This window comes from Amblyomma americanum, chromosome 1 (assembly GCF_052857255.1).
Source record: "Amblyomma americanum isolate KBUSLIRL-KWMA chromosome 1, ASM5285725v1, whole genome shotgun sequence".
Classification (NCBI taxonomy): Eukaryota; Metazoa; Arthropoda; class Arachnida; order Ixodida; family Ixodidae; genus Amblyomma; species Amblyomma americanum.
In genome coordinates, this window is record NC_135497.1 from 245,308,013 (window position 1) to 245,328,979 (window position 20,967).

Genomic DNA, 20,967 nt, shown 5'->3' on the forward strand with positions numbered 1-20,967 from the left:
AGCGGGCAGCCTGAGTCCAGTAAGGTAGATAACGCGGTCAAGATTTTGAGCAAACCCTTCAATCCCCAGTAACTTAAGTCCTCTAAGGCACTCATTTCGTCACAAATGGATATGTTAACATTTGCATAAATTACCATTCAAGTTCATTGGCTCTTCATTTCGTAGTGACATATCTTTCCTTTGTCTTTTCTTTGGTTCACATGTGCTTCGTTTTGCCGTTCCTCGGCGTGTGTGAGTTTTCTTGCGCCAAATGTTTCACCATGCCATCTTTTTTTTACAGGGCAAGGGATACCTTATAAAATGGAAAGGATATTCCAAGTGGCATTGCTCCGTTGAACCAAGAAAAAATCTGAACGGCGCCTGTCTCCGGGAATTTAAGCACCCAAGCAAGCCATCGCCACAACTACTGGAAGCTGCTGCTGAGGAATTAATTTACGCTGTGCAAAAGAAACTTTCCAACAGCCGTCGATCCAGCGGGCTTGTCAAGGTGAACATAGACCTGGACATCTTTAGATGGGTTTTCAGTAGGAAAGGAAGGCCGCTCGAAAGGGGTTGGATTGTTTGCAATGAGTCAGACTTTTCAAAGCTGAATCTTCCCTTTGGGTGGCATACTCGAGAAACGAAACTTTGCAGTGTAGGGGCAATTGAGTTCCCAGTGCGTGTGAAGGTTGCTGTGACACAACAGAAAGCTTGCAAGCTCTTTCCAAACGGCTATCCTGTGGAAAGTCTGCAAATGTTCCTTGTGTCGAAGGTTGTTGCATGCAGAGCCTAACCCACAGAAATAGTGAGCCTTCCGCCTTTCACATATATGTTGCCAGCAAACGTTTTGGAACTTTGTTTTTTTTTTCGATATAGTATTGATTCTTGCATTTCAATTTGTGTTGTTTAGAATTTCTTAAAAATGAGTTCGGGAGCTTTGCGCTTAGAGATTTCTGAATGTGCAATTTCATTTACATTGACAAATAAGACAGTTCTGGAAATCTTTAGCAACAAAACGGTTTTTGAGAAATCTTATTTTGAGACAATAACATCTTTTATTCCACTTGGCATGTCCATCCCAGAGAGTTTAAAGGTTGCAGTAGAGACAAGATTTAGAAGCCTCTGCTCCTCGGTAGATACTCAGTACAGAAAAATTAATGGCCGAGCAAAAAAGGGGTTCCTTAAAAAAGAGCGCCATGTAAAAATTCCCTTCGATCAGGAAAGTTCTGTTCAAAATTCAAATAACAGTATCAAGGACATCATTATTCAAGCTTTACAAGAAGAAGTGAAGCGAATGGCGGGTGTATCAGAACGGTCTCTTTCTGAACTGCGTAAGTCCATTCAGGATTTTGAGGCAAAATGCCTTCAGCTGCAAAAAGAAAACAAAAGCCTGTCATCACAGGCAAAAAACTGCCGCTTGCTCAACAACTGCGGAAAAAGGGTCGGGGAAGGTTCGAAAAGCACCGATAGAAGAAAGCTGCATTTTGTAGGCAGCGTGATAGTTCAAGGGCTAGAAGAAATTTTGGAAAGCTATGGCTTAGACTTATGCCAGTTGGTTGTAGAAGACCTTCGAGGGCTACTGCACAAAATTACTTTTTCTGACATTGACGGAATCTCCGTGGAGCGAGGAGTCAAAAAAGAATACCGCAGTAATGATAAAACTGACTATCAGGATCTTTCTTCCCCCGAGAAGAAAAGCGTCCGTGCAATCACCGCGCTCTTAGACAACCACTTTGTAAGCAATGTTTTTTGGGAAAAAATGTCTTCAGCTGTCCCTAATTTACCCTCGCTCCGTGTCATCAATTCATACAGGCAAAAACTAGACGAAAGCACTTCTGTGTTTAAAACCCTAGGACAAGCAGCTGGCGCTCAGGTGTCTTTTGTGCACGAACTTGAAACTGCCGTTGCGGAGTACGCAGTGAATAGAGGTATGACAGGAGAACAGCTCAGGTCGCAGCCAATTTTGGTCAAAATAGAAGGAGATGGCTGTGTAGTCAGCACACGAACAAGCTGGACAACTCTATCTTTTCTCCTGATTGACAGCAGCCGGAGGCTGCAGAGCCATACCTTACATCGCCTGCACGAAGTCGTTGAAGTCTCTGAAAACTATTTTCAGATTAGAGAAAGTTTGAAGGATTTGATAGACGAAGTTAACAGTGTTGTGAAAAGGGGCAGTGTCAGCTTGGAAGGACAGGAAGTTCCCGTCATAGTCTGTCTGGGCTCAGATCTAAAATTCTTGCTCATGGTTCAAGGATTGCAGTCAGCGTCTTCTAGGCACCCTTGTCCTTTCTGTCGTATTAATTTAAAGGAACGAAGCAGAGCTGGGGCAAACACAGAGGAGTGTAATAAGCCGCCTCTTCTGCGCACTCTAAAAAACATGAGGGAGGACGGCATTGTTGAAGAATTCGGAATGAAAGTCGTTCCCCTATTCAACATTCAACCTGCATTTGTGGTTCCAGACATTATACACATGCGCATTAGAGTCGTTAATCGCCTGGTTGATGGATTGATTGTCGAAGCAATGGACAAAGACAACCGCGATAAAGTTACGAACTTAAACACCAAGAGCACTCACGTGGAAGCAATTGTGCAGGCAATTAATAGCTGTGGTGTAAAATTTGAACTGTGGCAGGACGAAAGAAAAGGAAAAAATTTCACCTGTATTCAAGGAGACTCCTGCGAGCGCCTGCTCGAAATGCTGCCAGAGAGGCTCACTGGAAAACTCCGCCCGGAAACAGAAAAAAAAATCATCTCACTTTGGAAAATGCTTAGTCGCATTTTTGATCATTTTGAACATAACACGACCGGCGAAAGCATCGAGCAAGAAATAGCCAAATTCCATAAAACGTACTTAGAACTTGGAGAACGAGGGCATAAGGTTTACGGGGCTGAAAGAATGACGCCATGTATGCATATTCTTGTCTGTCATGCCTCAAATAAGCATAAAGTATTCAAGTGTTTGAGGTGGTTTTCGAGCGAAGGCATTGAGAAAAAGAATGATATTCTGAAGCATTTCCATCATGCAAGATCCAATAAATGGAATGCGGCAGCCGATGCGCTGAAGCTGGCAAAACGCCTTGAGAATAGCGCGCACGTAACAACAAGTCGAGCGTACAAAAAACACGATCGTTCATACTGGGTTGAGGGTATGATTGAAGAGAGTCGCACAAATAGGGCTCGAAGCGCTCCTGAAATGGAGCGCGAGGATACACCTCCCGCTTGCATCGAGGATATGGACGCGGTTGAACTGCGGACCGAATTGAAAGCTGCTGGCATTTCAACGAAAGTAAAATCAGTTCCCAAACTGCGTGAAATGCTTCGCAAAGAAAGAGAAAAACGATGTTTTCAGCAGTCGACTTGACTTCTATTAGCAAAAATTGCCTGCAATTAGCAATTGCCTGCTCGCGATGTTCCACAAGTCTGTATGCCTCAGTTTTTATCATTTCTTACTTTTTTAATGAAATATTCATCAAAAATTTTTGTAGTGCAGTATGTGCACACTTGCAGCTTGAACGGTTTACTATGTCTCTTCACTCAACGCTAAAACTCGCATTCTCACTGGTACGACTAAACGAGAGTGAAATGCTTTGTTTGTGCTTGTGGCGACTTATATGTGCAGTAAATGTTCTTCGTTCTTCGCCATATTTGTGATAATCTTCCTTCATGTGCAATATTTACACGCTGTATCTGTATTCATGTATGATATGTTTATATTTTTTGCATCGCGCCACGCTGTGTTGTTTTGTGTTTTTTGGGTTTCATCAAGATTAGGCCAATTGTGTTTTATAATTACTGCAGTGAACGCTTGAAATGCCTTCGCAGTGCACCTCTGGCTGCCTATGTTCCCTGCGAAACGGCGCGGTTCATGTGGCTGACCTCATTGTAGCGCGAATGTTGCACCTCTCCTTTCCTCACAACCAGCCTAGTGATGTGTGGCGGTTGCAAGTGGTACACGTCTATGTAGAAAGTGTAAAGTTTTGCCATACTTAATATTTACTACCGACACTTTCTCAAGCTGGTTCTGTGCATAAGTGCATTGTGTATTTCTAGCAAACTGTCGAAATGTATCGTTTAGAATTTTTCTGCGCCATGATGTGATGCGATAATAAATGTATTCTGTCATGTCAAGTAAACTGCCGCTTTGATTTTTTGTACGAGTTTTTGTAGCGATTATTACGGCAGCATTTCGAGCCTTCAACGTGGCGGCGCCGTGGTGGTGGCTTCACCGCCACCCTGTGGCTGCGTTGACACCCTGTAGATGCGCCGCCACCCTGTCACGTGGTTGGTCACGTGGTGCGGCTGATCACGTTGTTGGTCACGTGTTTGGTCACGTGACCAAGTTTCACTCGGGCAGCTGTAGCTATCGCGTCACTCCAGGTTTAACCAAACCTAAACCACCGTTATTTTTTTTTGCAACTTGCACAAAAGGACAGGAACAAAGAATTGAGCAAAACACTCAACAGGTTAGGAAATTCGGTAGGCTGAAGAAGTTAAACTGAATGTACGCATTGCTACATTTAATTTTCGCTATTTTCAACTTCACTCCTGAACCTAATATGGCCTCCTTTTGGAGATTCTCATTTGCGATGGCATGTTCTATCTGCGGCCGCCTCAGCATTCACAGTTGACGGCGAGGGGACCGAATTCCCGGGGGTATTCAGCGTCGGTCGTAATCGAGTCACGTCACCATGCTGGTGAGTAACGTCATGTAGATCCGGGCGTCAGGGTACGTTAGTAAATTTCAGCTTGAACATAAGTGATGTGTCTCCACTTGGATCCCAATTTAGATCAGTTACGAAAAACAACAGAAGGAACGAAGAGGACCGGGTGGGACGCATTGCTGCCGTTATATGATCTCTAATCGTCTTTGAAACATTTGTCAGGCAGTGCTTTCAAATACGTGAAAAGGTATGTTTGGCGCATCACAGCTCCAGCTGCCGCTGAGCGAGTTCTTAGAACGCGAAAAAGCAATGCTTGCTTTCCGATCCCTCATAGTTATCTCACACCCAAAAATAATTGTGGAATCTCCTTCATCACGCTTTTTCATAAGCCGTATAATATTTCCATGCGTTTTGGTTTATGGTTTATCGTCCCAAAGCGACTCAGGCTATGAGGAACGCCGTAGTGGAAGACTCCGGAAATTTCGACCAGCTGAGGTTCTTTAACATGCACTGAAATCGAACAGTACACGGACCACTAGCATTTCGCCTACATCAAAATCCAAGCGCTTCATAACGATCGCAAAGTACAACATTGATGACTTGACTACACAACTCCTCATTGCGGCAGCACTATGAGCAGTACTTTTGAACAAAGAAAAGAAATCGCGCTGAAATTAAGAAATTTGTGAACACTTAGCTCCGCCTTGTTGGTATGATGCTATAGCATTAACAGGTCTTTTCTGCGGCTTGGTGTCCTCTGCATATTTTGTATTCGAAATTTCAGGCTATTTCGCATGGTCTCATGACGTAACATTTAGCCCGGCGAGCAATGAGCACTCGACCGTATAACCAGCCAACAGCCACCCGCTAGTGTACCTCCCATCTCGGACATGTGACGGCGCTTGGTCTTGTCACCAGGTATCGTAATCTAGTATCTTAACCCAGCTCAGCCACAGCGTTTAATGCCGGGATGCATGAGGCGTTTTTACGGCGTGAGGCCGGCGATTTTCACCCGATGGTGAGCGCCGCCACCAATGTGGACCTACCAGATAATTTTCGCACGTCGTCCGACGACGGTTGATGAGGCGGCGGCTGACGCGAGCGAATAGGTGCGCAGAAAGCCCGCTCTTTTCCGATATGACTGCTTGCGCACGTCGCCGTCGACGAGGCCGCCATGGCCGACGAGCACGTGGCGACTTGGGGGGCGGGCATGGAAACGTGACTGTCTTGAAGATAAACGATTCATCAAGCATAGCATGTCTTTTTTTTATGAGGACATGAATTACTGTCGTATGAAAATGGGCGCGCGCGTTTCCTCAAGGCCGGTGGAAGAAAACCACGCGCGCAAAAAGCCTGTGTTGTCTCGAGCGTGTGGTTCTCGATATCTGGACATGTTCGTGCGGAGTAATGTGATGAGAAAAAAATCCGAGGGATCTGGTTGCATGTTACATTCTCGAATTTCCTGTTTACATTATCCCTACGTCATAAGACAGGCCGGTGATCAGCCATGGAACTTAAAAGCTTCACATCCTGAGCCGGCCCTCGCCCTCCTAACCAAGCCAAACTTGCGACAAGCCATGTATATAGTATAATTGGTTAGGGGGGGAAAGGAAATGGCGCAGTATCTGTCTCATATATCGTTGGACACCTGGACCGCGCCGTAAGGGAAGGGTAAAGGAGGGAGTGAAAGAAGAAAGGAAGAGAGAGGTGCCGTAGTGGAGGGCTCCGGAATAATTTCGACCACCTGGGGATCTTTAACGTGCACTGACATCGCACAGCACACGGGCGCCTTAGCGTTTTTCCTCCATAAAAACGCAGCCGCCGCGGTCGGGTTCGAACCCGGGAACTCCGGATCAGTAGTCGAGCGCCCTAACCACTGAGCCACCGCGGCGGGGCAGCCAAGTGGGAGCTCCGCGTTTTTGCGCCACTGCATGCAATGGACTCTACCGTGGCGCGCGCGCGCACACCCACACACTCAGCCCAAAACACACACACACACACACACACACACACACACACACACACACACACACACACACACACACACACACACACACACACACACACACACACACACACACACACACACACACACACACACACACACACACACACACACACACACACACACACACACACACACACACACACACACACACACACACACACACACACACACACACACACACACACACACACACACATGCAGAAAAAGGCAGTGAACTAGGGCGCAAGAAAGTCACGTGCATGCAGGTACAATTCCTATACAAGCGCATCCCGAAAATGGTTACACGTTTAAATGGTATTATTCAATAATTTGTACGCTGAGCAACCTGTCACCATACTTGTGTATAAATGCAGGAAACACATGTGTTGTGCAAGCAGCCTAGGTAAAATGATCAGCGCCGTTCGTAAGTAGAAGGCAGCATATTTTCATTTTTGCGAAAGCATAGCAGCTCATAAGGAGGAAAATCAGGCGTTGTCCTCCCCAGAAGTTTGGAAAAACCACGTGACCTAATCAGAAAAAGAAAAATTAAGTTTCGTAAATAAAATACTTTCCGAAGTGGGTTCCGCACCCACGAAGGGAACCCACCGCATTGGCTCAGTGGATAGGGCGCGATGTCAGTGCACGCTAAACATCCCCAGGTGGTCTAAATTATTCCAGAACCCTCAACTACGGCACCTTTTTCTTCTATTTTTTTCGCTCCCTCCATTTTTTCTTTACGGCGCGGTTCAGGTGTCAGCCGATATGAAAGACAGATACTGCGCCATTTCGTTTCTCAAAAAACCAATTTTCAATTTTTACTTTCAAGGTTAGTTTCTAAAATTGGTTTTGAGGAAAGGAAATGGCGCAGTAACTGTCTCACATATATCGGTGGACGCTCGAACCACGCCGTGAGAGGACTGACCTCTGGCCCACTTGAAGGTCAAAACCGTAAGCACCGCGAAATCGTTACGAGGTAGCATAGTGAAGCTTTCGCATCAAAAGTGAAGGAAAATAATGTTGCCGGCCGTGGCAATTGCTATCTAATATCTTAACCACCCGAGCTGCAGCCGGCGGAGGAGAAAGGGAAATGATATCGAGGAGAAATATAAAGGGGAGCGATAGCAAGGAAGCACAGGATCGAGTATTCGGGTGTGGCTCAATCCCCGGTCCGCTTTCGAAGGGGGATGCCATTCACATACCTGGCTTAATATCTCATATGGGCCCTTGAGGCTTGGGTGTTAGGCATATTTTTGAAAGTATGGCGGAGTGCTTGGCGTAACGCACTCTGGCACAGGTCAGCCCGGTATTGCACTGCCTCCGGGATTGGCCCGTGGCCTACGGGCTATTGCGCGCGCTTTTATTCTGTCTCTTTACTCCCATCTTTCACCTCCTACTATCAGCACGCAGGCAGCTGGGCGTGGCTCCGCATTGAGCCAGTAAGCAAGCCCGTGCTTTTCCTTTCGTCCTTCTGTCGACAACTCCACTCAACTCGAAAAAAGGAAGCACAGGGGCTCGAGCTGGGTTTGGGTATCGTCGCCTTCATCAACTTCCATTCGGGCGGCGTGAACTGATCAGCTTGGCTGGCCATTGCATTAGAGCAGCACGCCATCGCCGCAGCCGAACACCACGCTGCAAGCTTTCTCCTTCACAGCTCGTCAGTAGACTTAATTGTTGTCCGTAATTTTTTTCCCCGTTGCGAAAAAAACTTGACAATTATGGTGAGTCAGGTTATAACTGCAACATCTTTCGAAAAAATAAAAACACTGACGTGTAAACAAATGCGCAACACAAGGTTCTTACTGATGCTTATACGGCCGCTAGTTCTGTTCTGTCACCAGTCATCAGATTTTCTGTACAGCAAAACACCATTTACCATGAAGACACATACCGTCCCACGGGGAGAAGTTGGGTGCAGCGCTAAAAAAATTCTATTCCACGCATTATGCTCTGGACTCACTGAGTGATAGCTGGGCCTTGGCACAATTCTGGAACGTTTAGCCATATCTTGTGTGATGTGCATATATACCGCCAGTATATTTTGACAAATGGCCCCTCAAAGTCGGACAAAGACGGGGCGTGTACACCGCTTCAACCCCAACCCGACTTCTTTCTTTTCTTGCACCGCAGTAAAGGAACAGACTAGGGGAGCCGCACAGTCAGCCCGTTTCGAACACGCTGGGTGGAAAAAAAAAAAACGCGAAGGGTGCCCCCCTCCCGAGGAGCTTGGCTTGAGGGGAGGACACACAAAGCGCACAATGGGCGAAGCTTACTAGCGTCTCTCTCTCAAACCGGGAGGAAGAATGTAAGAGAAGGAGGAGGAGCTCAACTTCATGCGGCCCGTGGTGGCGGCGTTGTGAACTAGGAGCGGATGAACCAGAATCCTGGCCATGGTGCAACTGTAGATAAACGGTATGGAAAGCATGTGCACATCACAGTAACGGAGTGTTTTTTTGGTAACAAGACAAGCTGCTACGCCTAAGAGTAGTGAGGTATGTTTTTCGCCCACAGTGTACACTTTGTGGGAGGAAAGACAACTGAAGTTATTTATTTCATCACTGTCTTTCATGCATGCGAGAATACATTATGCAGCCTAATTGCAGTTCATTATCAAGTGCAACATCACATAGTGACTAGTATGGCTTGCACACAGAGCCATTACTTTTTCGACAGAGCTGCATTCTATAAACGTCAAAATGGCGAAGCCAACAGCCACTTTTGTTTAACAGTAAAATAGCAACATATTCATCATCGATGGCCCAGTCATACTAAGAGTGTAGAGGGTAAGGAGGTTGTCTGCAATTTTTCCTAAAATCACCAAACGGCATCACCAACTTCTAGGAAGCAATGTGCAAATGGCTGAGTCAGTGAAAGTTGGATCTAACGCAGTGCCACTGGGGGCACAGGCAGAGAGTAACCTTGTGTCACATGCATGCAAGGTTGACAGCTCAGGTAAAAAAAAAGGATTCCATTTCAAATTTGATTACTGAGGTAGAAATCATATCCTGCCAGCTGGAAACCAATTAATTCCAGCTGCAAAATGTGTTTTGCAGCTTAGTTATTTACCCAGATATGTCCGACTGGATAAATTATAATTCCCGTTAACTCCAGCGGAATTAATGTAGAATTTGTAGCTTTCCGTCAGGAGTACCCACTCTGACTAGAAAAGCTGGGAATGGTTCGCCTATGAAAACTCTGCCCAAGACTTGCAATTTCATCAGGAATTTAGTAACCATGACACAATTGCCTGACTTTTCTCTTAAGAAAAATAGTTCTTTGCTGTGTAACTACATGCAGCATGGAGGAAAAAAAGCTTATGAGGGAGCGCGACACCAAGCGGCCGGCCTTCGCAAGCCAAGCGCTGGTGAAGCCGTTCCCTCCCCCGTTTTTTCGCTCTCCCAGTCAGTACTTGGTATTTTGGTGTAGGTATGTCTTAGTGCGCGCGTCTGCGCGGCCCGTGGCGCAGCCGTCTACAGCGAGGAAGTTCATCTACAATCAGTCTGCCGCCCTACTCAGCGCATGCGCGCCCAGCGGCGCTAGATATCACCGCACGCTATCACGTGGCGTGGTCACAGGGGGGCGGGGGGTGACCGAGTCCCTTCTTTTTAATGCATTTTTACTTTTTACGACTAGGATTCAAAGGTCTCGCCGGATGAGCCCTCCTCAGTTTTTTTTTTCCTCCATGTCTCAAACGCTGTTCATTTCAGGTGTGCCCTTATGAAGCCAATTCAGTGCATTGTGCAATGAAAACAAGACTTTATTAAGCTTAGTTTTGGCATCACTTAAATACCTGTTAAACTGCGGCGGCCTAATGCCGTATAAATCAGCGTTACAATAACTCATTCGCATGATTCGGGTAGTTTGCGGCACGGCTAAATTATGGCGGCTAATTCGCAGTTCCCGGGTTCGAACCCAGCCGCGGCGGCTGCGTTTCGATGGAGGCGAAACGCTAAGGAGCCCGTGTGCTGTGCGATATCAGTGCACGGTAAAGATCCCCAGGTGGTCGAAATTATTGCAGAGCGCTCCACTACGGAACCTCTCTTCCTTTCTTCTTTCACTCCCTCCTTTATCCCTTCCCTTACGGCGCGATTCAGGTCTCCAACGTTATATGATACAGATACTGCTCCATTTCCTTTCCCCAAAAACCAATAAAAAAATAAAAACATCGCTACCTCCTTTATCCCTTCCCTTACGGTGCGGTTCAGGGGTCCAAAGATATGAGACAGATACTGCGCCATTTCCTTTCCCCAAAAACCAACTATATTAAAATAGTTAATATTAAACACCCCGCCGTGGAAGCTCAGTGGTTAGAGTGCTCGGCTACCGATCCGGAGTTACTGGGTTCGAACCCGACCGCGGCTGCTGCGTTTCAATCGAGGGGAAACGCTAAGGCGCCCGTTTGCTGTGCGATGTCAGTGCACATAAAAGATCCCCAGGTGTCGAAATAATTCTGGAGCCCTCCACTACGGCACCTCTTTCTTCCTTTCTTCTTTCACTCCGCCGCCGCGGTGGCTGAGTGGTTATGGCGCTCGGCTGCTGGCCCGTAAGACGTGGGTTCGATCCAGGCCGCGGCGGTCGAATTTTGATGGAGGCGTAATTCTAGAGGCCTGTGTATTGTGCGATGGAAGTGCACGTTAAAGGGGCTGCGAAACACGGCTTGAACGGATAATGGTTGCACTTAAAATGAATTCTTTATGTCCCACAGATGCTGACTAAAAAAGAATTACGAGAATCGATGCATACGAACGGAAGTCATTCAATGAAGAAATTTCAAAATGCAAGCAAACAAAATGGTGCCCTCAGCTCGATTTTCCCGCAGCTTCCCATTCCCATTTCACTCTCCCGCGGACGACACTTAATGCGACCAATAAAAAAACAGCCTATATGAGCGCGTGGCGGAAAACCAACTATATTAAAATAGTTAATATTAAACACCCCGCCGTGGAAGCTCAGTGGTTAGAGTGCTCGGCTACCGATCCGGAGTTACTGGGTTCGAACCCGACCGCGGCTGCTGCGTTTCAATCGAGGGGAAACGCTAAGGCGCCCGTTTGCTGTGCGATGTCAGTGCACATAAAAGATCCCCAGGTGTCGAAATAATTCTGGAGCCCTCCACTACGGCTTTACACTCCATGGTTGTCTGTTCTTCGTAACTCGTTCATGCCAAAGCTGGCAGCGCCGTTTGCATGGTTACAACAATCATGTGAACGCCCAGCTGACCCAGCGATGCTTCATCGTCACGTCGACGGCGCAGAAGGGAAAACTGACCAGTGACGCTCCTTACTTATGGATCCGAACTCGAGCGCGAGATACTGCGACGGTGTGACGGCCTGCGCAAGATATCAGGCACATTTAGCATTGCACGCACAGCTACTGCTTACCGCCTACAATCGCCCGTCGCTCCTAGCGCGCTGGTTGGTCACGGCGAACAAGGATCGCGCGCTGTTGACGGCAGCGTGGCGCCATCTGGCGCCGCCGTCTGGTGATCCTCCACAAGCTGACGATGCGCACTGTTCGCTAAATGTGAAACGAACGCATCCTTCCTTGTGACCGAAACGAACGCTTATAGAGTGCAATGGCTCGATCGGATCGGTTCCGCAAAGCCACTCTCAGATACATAGAGAGTAGCCATCAACGTTGAGGGCTAGGTCGTAGGATGTTTACAGAGAGGCGCAAGGTCCTTCGATGCAAGAAGTAGCCTGAGTCTGGTGGTGTATTTTTGTTTTACTCAATTGGTTTACAGCGCTTTTATCTAAGGCAAACAAGTTTCTTTTGTTAATGTAATATAAAATACAAGCTTGACAACACGTATCTTTAGTTATTAACACAAATTGCTGTATATTTACTTTTGTCAAAAGTGATGTCATAAGTGATGTCATATACGCTGCTAAAAACCGCCACTGTATGGTGACACAGTCAGGGCCACGAGTTTGCTTTTGCGAGCTAATTAAAATAATAAAAACCAGTATACGCGGTACGACCGATGCCAATAACATCACTATGAGTCATTCTATGCAACCAACAGGCAAAACAATGCACTGAAAATGCATTTCGGAGCCTCTAAAGAACAACCGAAGTGGTCGAAATTTCGGCAGCCCTTCACTACGGTGTATCTCGTGCAGCACGCGTGCGAGGTGGCCATGACCAGTGGAGCCCTGGAATGAGGGACCACCCTTGCTATGGAGCCCCCGACGGCGGCGGCGGCTGCGGCAAGCGCCAAGACGCAGCTGCAAGGAGACTCTCCGGAACTGACCAAAAGAATTCAATAAAGTTTTTCATTCATCTCATAGCCTGAGTCGTTTTGGGACTTTAAACCCCCTTAAACCTAAACCATCTTTCATTCCCTCCTTTATCCCTTCCGTTACAGCGCGGTTCAGGTTTCCGCGATATGTGAGACAGATGCCGCGCCATTTCCTTTCCATAAAAACCAAATTTCATTTCCATTTTTGCCAATGGTGGCACAGTGTATATATGGCGAAAGGTCAGTTTGACATCACTCCATAATACGTGCAAATCACTTTTTTCTCGTGATATTATTGCAGTCAGATTTCAGGAAGCGGCCAATAATTGTATGCAACTGCTTTCTCCAAATTGGCAAGTCGAGCACATGTGTTTTCATCCGTACGGCCTGTAGCTTCTTTTAACGCAACAGCGTTAAGGTGCTCGTGTGTCGCAGAAAAGCCGGTGTCGTCGGCGTCTTTGGCCGTGAGCGAAAAATGGCGCATCTTATTGGAGACATGAACCACGCCGTAAGAGAAGGGTTTTTCCTTCGCTTACAGTGCGAGAATTGTGAGGCAGGCGTCATTTCCTTTCCTTAAAACCAATTTTCATTTCAATTTCCTTCCCTTACGGCCCTTTACGGGTGTCCACCGAGATATGTGAGACACGCGTCCTTTCCTTAAATTGTCCAACGGGCCACGCGTCGCGCCGAACAGGCGTTGGCGTTCTCTGGACTCCTAGACAGCGCTGCAATACGCTGTCGCCTCTCACTATTAAAGACGAAGATTAAGCGTCCTCCAAAATTTTGCTCATCATAATCATACATAATTACCAGCTGGGCACCAAGAATAGCGCTGCTAAATATCTATTTTCGACGCCAGGTCAATTTCACGTCGACGCGAAAAGAGCGTCTGTAACTGGCGGCGAGTGACGCACACGGTGACACTGACTGACACATCTGAGAGCCAATCAGAGAGGCAACATGGCACCGACAGGTGAATGTGAACATCGAGATTCGGGCAAATAAATACTTTTCTGAAATAGAGCTGGTGGGACCTGCATGTCGCCCGCCTGAACCTTAACACGCGCCCTGACCGAAGGTATTGAATACAGGGTTCGGAGAAGCAGCCTAGGAGTATATCCTGCAAGTGCATCAAAGCCATTCGGGAGAGAAAAGGCATAGAAGCCAACTCACCGTGCAGGTAGTGGGGGAAGGCTGACGGCTGTGACCGGCTGCGTGCATTTCTGCGCAGGCGCTTCTCGGAGCTTAAGCATCTCTTCGCCTTTGTCAGGGAGGTGGTGGTGGTCGCCACCAGCGTCTTGTCTTCCGTTGGTGCTGCGTGTCCCCGAGGCGACGAAGCGCTTGGCGAGCTCGGCGTCCGGTGGCTGCCCAGATGGAAGTGCGGCACAGGTTGCGATGTTCCGGCAGCTCTTGATCTCACAGCAGCGGTCAGCTCCTTGGCCAAGGTCGTTCTGCATCGCAAGCTGGAGTCCAGAACCGCTTTGATGGAGCTCAACAGCGGACTGGTGGCGAGAGACGGTGTGGACGCACCAAGCTTCGCGGTGCCTCATGAAGGAACGGCTCTAAAGAAAAGATGGCGTGCGTTCGATGTCTCGTGCCGCTCGAGCGCAGAGAGCTCGAGCAGCCGACAAGAGCTGATAATGATGATATCTTAGGGTATAATGGCACATACCCACGGCGGTGTATTGGCTCGAGAAGTAGAGAGACCTCGAGACATTTTTCTTGTACTTCCAGTTTGTTTTGCGCGTGCACAAGAGAACATGCAGGCAATATTTCGGGGGTAGCTCGCGATTAAATACAGTGAGGGCATTCATTTCACGTCTACCTTGGCGGAACCTGGTCGTCGGTGACGTCCGCGGGCTTTTGCCAGGCCATGATAGAAGAAGGCCTTTTTTTAAAAGCCAGAACGTCATTCAATGAAAGTTAAAAAAATTAAGATGGAGATGAGCAAGAGAAGCAGCTCGAAAGTATACAAAGGATTTTATAGGAGTTCCACTAAGGAAGAGGCGAAAACAGAGGAAAAAGGGGATGCTTGCAGCTCCTGGTTTGCCATTGCGATGAGCTCTGTGAATTTTTGTGCTAGCACAAAATCCTTGTTTTCATGTGAGGTTGAAAAAAGATTTAAAAGAGGAAGAATATTAGACAAAGCAAAAGAATGCGTTCAAGATTCAATGCACACAATTTCGATTTCGCAGCTTCCGACACCCGACGCTTGTTGGCGTGCTTATGTGGACACAGCTAGAAGTAACGGCGCTGCAGTCGTGCTTTTCTACACACCTCGCGCGTCGTCTGCTACACCTCCGCAACGACAAGCAGCGCCGCGCCCATAGCTGCACGGCACAACAGTACACACAATAACTTTGAAAATAACATGATAATAAACAAGGAGCGCTTCTCGTCTTACGTGTTGTGTGTGTCATGCCGTCCAAGCACTTTAGTTTCTCACTATGATTTTCGTCGGTTATAGCAATTCACACCATCGGATGTAACGACAACACTGTTTTAGTGTACAAGCATCGAGCTGTGCCCTGTCATGCCACATGCTGATGACACGAACCCGAGGCGCTGCAAAGGCAGGAGATCGACCAGTGCTCTTGGGGTTCCTTGTCTTTAAATTCTGAGTTCTTCCTTCAGTGCCAGGACTCTTCTCTTTCTTCTCCCTCGCAGAAGTTGTCCCTAGTATCTGCTCCCATTTATTATGTGGCTGTCATCGTGAGGTGGTGTGAAAAAATTATTATCAGTGGCGTCATTTCTGTTGCCTCTTGTGCAGACGGGCGCAAAGCAGGATGGCATGTGTAACACTCACTTGAAGTCACCAAGTGCACAGATTTCAGCACAAGGAGGTTTTCAGTCACTACGAGCACCTTGCACGCAAAAACTAGCCTGAAAATCTGACTAGCCTGTCGTAACTGCAACTTCCGCGACTGCAGTCTGTGCACGTTAAAGATCCCCATGTGGTCGAAATTATTACGGAGCCCTCCACTACGGCACTTCTTTCTTCCTTCTCTTGTCCCTCCTTTCTTTCTTTCCTTACTGCGCAGTTCAGGCGTCCACCGAGATGTGAGTCAGTTACTGCGCCATTTCCTTTCCTCGAAATCCAATTTTCAATTTTAGTTTCAATTACTAATCACACGCGCAACCTGTACACCATTCTTACTGTGTAAATAGACTGTCTATATTACCTCTACCCAGATCCTTTCTTCCTGTTCCCCTTCGCCACTTTCATTTCATTTCTCATTCTGCCTGCTATCCTTTAATTCCGCTGCCCCAGCTCAACCCGCCGCGGTGGCTCAGTGGTTAGGGCGCTGGACTTTTGATCCGGAGTAACCGGGTTCGAACCCGACCGCGGCGGCTGCGTTTTTTTGGAGGAAAAACGCTAAGGCGCCCGTGTGCTGTGCGAAAGATCCCCAGGTGGTCGAAATTATTCCGGAGCCCTCCACTACGGACCTCTTTGTTCCTCTCCTCTTTCACTCCCTCCTTTATCCCTTCGCTTACGGCGCGGTTCAGGTGTCCAACGATATATGAGACAGATACTGCGCCATTTCCTTTCCACCAAAAACCAATTATTATTATTATTATTATGCCCCAGCTCAGGTGCTTGAGCTTCGATGGCTGATGCCGGGGCTGCAAAAACCTTATCCTACCATTTGATAAATATTTTAATAAACCACTACTACTACTAATTGCGAAGGCATTCACTACGGCACCTTTTTCTTCCTTTCTTCTTTCAATAGCTGTTTTATCCCTTCCCTTACAGCGTGTTTCGGGCGTCCACCGAGAATTGTGAGATAGCTACTGCGCCATTTCCTTTCCTAAAAAAATTTGCTGGTGGGTTAGTTCAGGTTAACACTGGTCGAAAGCGAAAACCTCCATCTCCATGGCTAAATTTGCAATTAATCAATTATGTTTTCAAACGGTAACGTTCAGCATAATTCATTTACTTTTTTCTGTGAATGATTGCCGGTACAAACTAAACACGAATGACACGAGATGGGAGGTTTATCGGTGTTCGTCCGCTTTAAAACTCCGCATCGCCAGACGAGAACGCCGGTAAAACGGAGCACATGATATCATAAACATCGAAGCAACACCAGCTAGAACTGACGATGTGCTAACGAGTTCCGCAATCGTTCATCAGCCGTCTCTAACGGAGTGGTTGTCGCCATTCCGAACCTTCCGAACGGTGTAGATATAAACACCGTACGGCAACTGAGACGGAGCGAGGTAGAATTGCTGCTGCTTTTCAAAAGAACGCGCCAGTGGAACTGTGTACCTTTATCTGTTTCGCTTACTTCCGGAACGAAGGAGCAAATTTTAGTTTCGGTCGGGATGCAATCGACAGCAGGCGGCGCAAAGGATCAAAAGACGGCGAGAGAGTCGTGAGTGCGTACGATGCGTCTGTCAGCGACGTAGGCGCTAGGCCTAGCAGCGCCAGCGGGGCCGTCTCGGATTGCGTCGCAGAATTGGGCACGGCGGGTTGTCTGCAGCCTCTCTTGGAACGGATATCGTGAGCGGCGACTTCACGCTTGACACTGCTGCTTTTCGATGCGCGAAGGAGAAAGGAAAGATGGATGCTTAACCGAGTTCACTGAAGTGTATATCGTAAATGACGGCTGAGCTTGCCCCTCGGTCTGGCTTGCGAATGGCGGTATGGCGCCCCAGGTGAAAATCTTCAACTGGAAATTCAATTGGGAGTAACTGCTTTCAACTGGGAGTAACTGGTCCCAGTTGGATACCAACTGGTACCAGTTGGAAACCAGTTGGAGACCAACTGGTTCCACTTGGAAACCCAGATGGAGCCCAACTGGTCACAGTTGAGGACCAAGTGGGAGGCAATTGGTCAAGTGTGCCAACAACTGGGAAACATCAATTCCCAGTTGAGAACCAAGCAGTAGGAACTGAGGACCAACTAGGTAGTTAGTGGTTCCATTTGTGGGTCAAGTGGGAAGCAAAAATTCCCAATTGAGGGCCAAATGGGCAGAACTGGTCGTGGGTTAAAACCAAATGGTAAATTTTTTTACTGCTGCTGCGGCTCAGCACATTGCACAGTCATTAGGCGCAGAAGTGAACGTAATGCGAAATTACATGGAAGCTGGCTCATTAGCGAACATCATTCCGATTGCACTGTGAGCACTGCATGTGAAAACGCCCGTAGGCGCTCTCCTGGCGAATAACACCACTTCCCTCAAAACATGTGTCGACACGCATATGCTGCGAAAATATCGTGTGCACGCATTACTGCTTAATTTTTTGTTTTATTAAGCCTGTTCTCTTTCTGTCTCAACCCGTTGTGACATAGGCGTTTCGGACATGGTAACATTAAATTTATTTATTTATTTACAATTGCCGAACCATCCCAAAACAAACTTCTAAGACTGTGACTTCCGCGACATGTCGTGTCTCCAGCCATCAGCGGACCGGGTGCGGGTGTCATCCTCGATGTTGCCATCGCGTTGACGTTCGTAACGTATTTTGTCAATAATAGCACAAACTATGCTTGACAATTACAGCTATGAGAAAAATAATTTGTTACAATTTAAAAATTATTAACTTATTTTTTATGCTAGTGAAAAGATAGTAGTAAGTAAAAAAAGTTGACGAAACAAGCGTCAGTTTCGCACACGCCGTCCGTGCTAGGGTAGCCATTGCGGCAATGGTCGCGCGGATGGCATGTGCAATTTTTCATCGTGTTTCGCGGGAACGTTGTGTTTGAAGAACCTCGACATAGAATTAATTTTTCGCATACTATTGTTGGCGAGATTGTTCAGCAGTTCTTTCCTTGATGGTGCTGAAGGAAGACAGTTTGCTTGCTTTGACTACTCGGCGAAGTGGACCCGTCAATACCAATTAGGACTACAAGTTGTTTTCACAGGATGCAATCATGCCCTTTCCAGGTGCGTACTCAGTTCGCTCATTTAAGTGTATTTTATGCTATTTTTGCGTTCGTAATGAAAAATTCTAACGCATTTAGTGGCACGTTATATTTTTATGCTAACTCCTTTGGCTGTTTTTCCAAACTCGCTGTTGATTGAAACAAAGGCTGGTGATGTATGCAACTGATCTCTACTATACGAGAAGTGGGCATGCGTTCGGATCGTGTGCCGAAGTGTATATGGAAGCGAACTCCGCTCAGCACGATTGCGTCTTAATGCTGCAGAGAGCACCCCTGGACACCTCATAGACTTGCGTGGGTAAAGAGCGTAAATTTTATTTGTACTTGCTGTGTGCTCTTCACCTATAAAAATGAACTACTATGTTTTGTTTTGCAGCAGCCCTGACCTATTGGGCTCGGCAGAAGAGTATTAATGCCACCGCAGCTGTCTTAAAATATGACGAACGGGCTCAGCGAGAAGATTCAAGATTCAGTGAAGGTGCAAAGGGCAATAAACATTGACGCACTCAAAACTTATCTTCAGTGTTTTGAACTCCTGTGACGACCATGTACACTCGCTTACTCAAATGTATTTGAGCTAGCTGGAGTGCTTGGACGTCCCAACGCTCCCGTGGAGACGTCTGTGAATGGGCTGACGCAGTTTGTGTAATTGATGATGTAGAAGTTGTTAACTTGATTACAGCGGCGATATGACGCGCAGCGATGCTATCTTATATTCAAATAATGCGGCAAAGCCAACTTAAAAAGGCATCAATTGCGCATTTTTTGGCGTTCGATATTTGAAAAAACATTGCCAATTAAGAAAATTTACAACCAAGGCTCCCCTTCTATTTGACGGCCATCAATTTCGGATTAAAACCGTGCCCATTAAAATAAAAAATAAAAATGTTACCTAATTGACGTTAATTAATCGTCTAATTTCTGATTCATATGAGGAGTATAATGTCTCCTCCTGTGCAATCCAGCTAAAGAGAGCAGACCGATGTATCACGAAGGTACTAAAATCAAAATGTATTAAAATTTAAAAATACGCCCTGTATACCTATTCGCGTGGATTCGCTGCAGAGTGCGTTTGAAAATGAAGCAAGTGCTTTCTCTCCTAATTTTGTGTTTCAGCTGCATCAGGGATACAATGCAGAATGAAATTATTTCTTCTGAACATGCCTTCCATATTATTGCAACGCGTCATGAGTGCTGCTTGGAGCGCTGTAAAATATTCAGGGGCGTCCTGTATCGACGACACCCAAGCTCAATGACATCAGGAATATTAGTATTCGATTCAAGAACTTCGAGGCGAATGAATACACCAAAAATTTTGCATTATACTGATGTTTTATTGTCTTTCATCTTAATGTCTGCCCAGAGCTCCATGGGTCTGGCCATTGGCAAATGCCAAGGTCTGGTCGTTAATGCGTGTAAACATTGCCAATTAAGCGTTGGTCTGTACAGGATAGTCCTTTGTTTCTGACTTCGAACTGTCGGAGCGAGTCCTGGGTGGGCCTAGCGTTGGTTTCAGTGTTTCGAGAGCAGAGCGAGTGTCATGTCAACATATTCACCGAAAGTCATGAATAGCAGTTGTGGACACAGGAGCAGCAACAGAAGCCGATTCTCCGATTTTTTGACGTAAAGTGATTTATTTCCCCTGACCTGTGGATTATACAGCTGAATGATTGGTCTAGCATGCGTGGGTGCACTCAGTCTTTCTTGTCGCATCTCTAAGTATAAACGCGATAGCGTTAAAGGCCCCATTGTCCAGAAAATCTGCTGTCGGTGCTGTCGGAGTCGGTGTTGTGAGCGAAGATTCACGAGCATGACTCCGGCAGGTGATGCCCCGAGAGCGACCCAGGAGACAGGTGGGCCACCTAGGTCACGTGACCTTGCACTGTCATCCCAATCTGGGCACCTGAACCCGACTGTGAGAAAACTGCCCACCGTGGCTGCTGGCAGTTGAACTGATTGGTCGCTCGGAAAGATCAACCTGGGCCGCACATGAGGCACGCCGCTTGGAACGCCTTCCATCGCAGGACACCGACGCATCGCTTAACCGCTGCACCACTGCACCAGGAGGGGCATGGGGACTCCCCGGGATATATCAACGTAGAGAATGACCTCCTTCATATATAGGAATTTACCCATTCGGCTATGGCGTCATATATTTCAGACGGAGCTTAAAATGTTCCCTCCAGGCGTCCCTCATAGCCTTATTTGCTAT

The 20,967-nt window shown here is 47.1% G+C and overlaps 1 non-coding gene across 1 annotated transcript; it reads left to right on the forward strand.

Annotated features, from left to right (window-relative positions):
• The first annotated feature begins 16,141 nt into the window (after window positions 1–16,141).
• Window positions 16,142–16,213, forward strand: TRNAK-UUU (transfer RNA lysine (anticodon UUU)). Its single transcript has one exon. It is a non-coding gene; the product is annotated as a tRNA-Lys (tRNA).
• The last annotated feature ends 4,754 nt before the right edge of the window (window positions 16,214–20,967 follow it).